Here is a 5,192-nt window from a genome sequence, read left to right as displayed (position 1 = left end):
GGCGCCACGTGACGCATAACGCCTGTGGGTGGGGCTTTATGACTACACCATGTTTTTGTAAAAAACCATAACTCTTACTGGACGTCCTGTAATACATAATGCCTGGGGGTGAGGCTTTATAAATACACATGATCTTAGTAACATGTTAGATGAAATAAACGCCCACTAGCTATCTAACTGGGTCAAAGGGTCAAAACTTATCGAATGAGTATAGATGTTCTTACAATGTAATTTTTTTTTCATATTTAATAAAGTATATATTTACAAAAGTCAAAATATGAGAGAAAAAAGAAAAGCATTTGTGGGTCAGGCAAACCCTACCACCAAATTTGACTAGAAAATGATCGTGTGAAATGATGACTAAATGTCGGAGGTCCTTGGTTTATTAGGAAAACTAGGTTACGTATCCGTTTGCAACTCGGGTTGGAATAAATAAATTTATTCAAACGACGAATTTATAAGAGATACAAAAAATGTGTTAAACTATTTAGGCTAAGGGTAATGGGGCTTGGTTGAGCCCTAAGTGATCCAATCAAAACCCGACACGTAGGCGATGACATGGATCTGGATCAAGCCCGTGGATCAAGCCCCATAGGGTGTAGTGGGGCTTGATTGATCACCCCAAGCTTTTAATCAACCCCATGCTCATTTGCTTGTTCAAGCCCCCGTGGTCCGGACCACGGGGGCTGTCAGCGCCCCTGATCACTTGTGTGGTGTAATGGTGTTCGTGAGCCACCTAGGCTGCCACCTGGCCATGCCCCTTCCTTCACACCCCATTACCCTCAGCCTTATATAAGTATGTATTATACGGTATAAAATCACATATTAAACAATATGAATATATATATTTATATATATATATATATATATATATATATATATATATAATATACATGTCGGAAATTCATAAATATCCAAATATTTCTTTTTGATTTTTGTTACAAATAAAATTCAACTTATTTAATATTTACCCGATTTGAGATAAAAACAGTGTTTAAAAACTGGACTATATTGGGCGTCCAACCGACAAATAAATAAAAAAATGGTTGGTTGTTCGCAAACCAATTTTCAAACCACAAAAAGAACTGAAAAAAAAAACAACCGGGATAACATTAAATATTTTTAAAACTGAGTAGTAGTACATAATAGTTCATGCACCGCCTAATGATAATAATAAGTTGGATGCACTACCTTTTCTTTTATGGATGTTGGTTTTCTTCTAGATTTCTTATTGAAGCATTATGGAATGAGATATAATTTTATTTGGACCATTGAAGTGCCAAGTGACACAAAGATGGTCCAACTATGTGTCAAGTGGTATAACCATGCTTTTGTTTAGTATAGTAAGGATAAGTTTTCATTATTTTCTTTTTTCAGTGGCATCAGAATATGCATTGTTCATATTAAAGACTCTAAGAAAGATAACTATTTAGATGGAATTAAAACAACTGTGTTTGGTAAATTTAATTTTTTATTGTTATTTTTCAAATTAAATTCAAGTTAAATTAAATAATAATGGAATACCATTTGAAACGTATGACAACGGGCATTTAGATGCATCAATTGAAACATTAAAACAAATAGGTACAATCTTATATGTTATTGTAATATAAAATAAACATATATCCCATAAAATTTAATTATAAGCAGGTAAACGATGATACTTTATTGTATAACTCATGTTAGAAACACCGTTCTCCGAATTTATATGTGAGCTTTTGATCTTTTAGACATCGTCTTATCATTTGACAGAATAAATACATTTATAAAAAGTAATCATATGAATGTAGAAGAAGTATAAAATAGCATTAACGATGAATTTAAAGCGTAAACAACATGAAGAAAATTAAAATTGACCAACCACCTCCTACAATCCGGTTTGGTTTACACGGTCCATAAATATAAAAATCGTAAACCAAACCGTAAGTCATGATTTTACACAATTTTGAGTGGGGTACCACCTTTATGTTTATTGTATCGGTTACGTACGACCGTTTTTTTTTATAAAACTTCATTTTAATTTTCTAGTTTAACTCCTAATTAGTTTTTATTTTATATATTTATCTAGTTATGGAATAATGAAATGGTTCCTGCATGTTTTTTTTGGAGCTATAAAAAATTATCATCCAATAGGTACATGTAAATTTTATATAAACCACGTGTAATATGACGTTTGTAACCCAAGTATATAATATATGTATAACATTGTATAAACATAAACAACCGAATTAAAGGTGAATTTCATTTCAAGATGGTAAGTTTTGCTGGTTTAATGGGTTTAAAGGTAACAAAGAAGACACCTAATTGATATATATACATGTAATTCACATATGCTTAAAAGTGCGAATAATACAATATTAATATATGATGTGCAATTTAAAATACGTAATTGGATGTAGGACTTGTTGTAATTAAGGTAAATTGATTAAAGATGGGCAGAGTTATCTCGAGTGTGTTTGTGAGTACGAACACTATCAAGTAAAGGTGTTTACTACTAAAGAAATTTAGTCTTCGTTGTTGTTGCTGACGAAAATAACTAATTGAATAAACAAATTTTATGGTAATTAATAGCTATTGTATATTAATTGTCTACGTAATTAGTGATACGTAACTTAAAGGAAATCACTAATTATTAATTGGTAATGAAATTTTCTTTCCATAGAAGAAAACATTCAAAACAACTATTATGATTAGTTGATGATGTTGTAAAACAACAACTTATTAGCTACATAAAATATGTATGTAATCATAGTATAGAGAGAAAATGAGAAGTAAAGAAAAGGGAAAAGTTCTTATTCATTGAAATGTGTATCTAATACAATAACAAAAGCCACTATTTATAGGGCTATAAAATTATTACAAACATAATGAAAAGTAGAGGTTATGAATGTGGAGAGTCACTACTTATGGTGTATTCATAACACCCCCCCCCCCCCCTTGACTATCCACATAATGAAATACGATTAGTGATGTTGCCTCATTAAAAACCTTCCTTAGAAAACCCAGTGGGATAGAACCATAGCTAAGGGAAAAAGAGTGCAATGCGTATAATACTCCCCCTCATTTATACATCCTTTAAGTGACGGGTTTTGATCTTCTTCGAAAGTTTATCTAAGACTTTGGAGTTGATAATTCACCACTTGATCTTGTAGTGTACACTTCCTTATTCGGTGGAATGATGTATTATCTTCATGTAAGGCTTTCTCATCTTGTAAATAAGTGACTTGTAATGCGTATTCTTGTAAATAAGTACCACAACATCCCTAACTTTGTTATATTACATTCCCTGCATTAATACGACTAACAAAACCTTTTTTTTCACGAGTTAGCAAAATATAAATTCATATACTACATACCTTGTATGTGTCATAATCTTTAATCCGATCATTTCAGTGTCTATTCACTTGAAACAAATAATATGTTATAAATAAATAGATAATATATATCGTTATGTATAGCTTGCAAAAAAATATTACATAAATTGCAATAAATTACGGTACTTCTCGACCAAGAATTTCTATTTAAAATAAGGGAAATTTGTTCTATATGAGATGAATTTCATCCGTATTAAATGAGATGAAGTTTGATTGGTATAAAAATATCAATATACAAATGCTCGACCCACATATAATATCTTTATGGGATACAATGTAATCATCAACATGATTTTAAAATGTTCAAAAGTGGATCAAATATATCATATCCGTACCTCTTTCCCCCGAGATAATCACCGAGTTGATTATAACATGTTTGACTCAGCTATATTAGTTCACATTAGAACATGTTAACTTCATATACCAAATTTCTTGAGCTTTAGTTTAAATGTTTCATGCGTGTATAATATGTCATGGACTTCCTTCCATGTTAACCAATCATGTATAAAATTTTACTCTTTAAGAGTTTTGCACATAAACTTCATCTTTTTACCACATCATTTTCTATATCATATTCAAGATGTCATCAACAATTATCTTATTTTCATTTCATATTGCAGAATTCATATACATAGTTTATTGAATATCATCATATGCTTAGTGATGCATAGGATTCACATCATTAAAATGTTACTTTTAAGAAATGAATTATCTTAGGAAATTCGTAAGGATTTCCATATGTATATAATTCATCACCGTCTACAAGAATAACAATGTGCTTGGATTTGAATATATATATTGCAGCCATATCGTTCTTGAGAACTTTATATGATTTTAGCAACTTAAATCCTGGAGATTTCATACAAATTTCATTTTAAATATATATTAGGCGCATATCAAATCTCAAATCTCTCTTGTATCACCAGATTAAACTTATTGCATCCACCATTGAAGAATAAGTGTCCTCATAATTTTTTATGAGTTTTTCATAAAATACTTTTTTCCACCATTTGTGCCTTATATTTTATAATGTCACATTTCTCATTATACTTCTGCACAAAGTCTCATTTGCATCTAACGTATTTTACAACCATTAGTTATAGGACCAATTGCCAAAACTTCTAGATTCGTGAGATTTCATTTCTCACTTGTGTCTTTTTCTGTTTATTCATTTCGAATTTCATTTATCAGCAAAAGCTTGATCCTCATCTTTTTCATTATTTCAATCGCTATACAAAATTATCAACGACGTCGATTTTCTGTCGGTTCCACGTATTTTCAGACATGATATATTCTATTGAGATCTCTTTATTCACGTACCTTAGGTTCTTCTGGAACTATCATGTCTAATGTCTCTCCGGGAGACCTTTTTACTGTACCTCGACTTGAACATTTTTATTATTTGCTCCAATTTCAGTGATATTTTTTTAGGAACCGAATAGTCTACTACGCTTCAGGCGTGTTGTTGACTCATTACTAATGTATGGTTGTCCTTCTAGGACTCTAATCTTAATTGGAGCACTAGCAGTTAGTATATATGACTTGGCTAGTAACTTTATTTAGGTTAGTGAATGCGTCAAATAATTCACTCGTGTACCTTTTTTGAATGAATTATCATTGGAACTTTCGGTTCACACTTTTTAGTTTGAGGATCAATATAACATAATGATAATTCATTCCAATCATTTTATTTTTCATTCTCCAAATGACTTTTATCTCCCTCTCATGTTGGGAATATTGATTTGTTTGAAATAAAACATCAATCATTTGAGTTATTAAGCGAATCTCGCCTTTAATGGCTATAAGAAATTATTGATC

This window comes from Bidens hawaiensis, unplaced genomic scaffold (genome assembly GCF_021521415.1).
Source record: "Bidens hawaiensis isolate Kalapana, Puna unplaced genomic scaffold, B.hawaiensis_p1.1 tig00006085_1, whole genome shotgun sequence".
Classification (NCBI taxonomy): Eukaryota; Viridiplantae; Streptophyta; class Magnoliopsida; order Asterales; family Asteraceae; genus Bidens; species Bidens hawaiensis.
The sequence above is the reverse complement of the archived record's forward strand: the minus strand, read 5'-3'. Positions refer to the sequence as shown.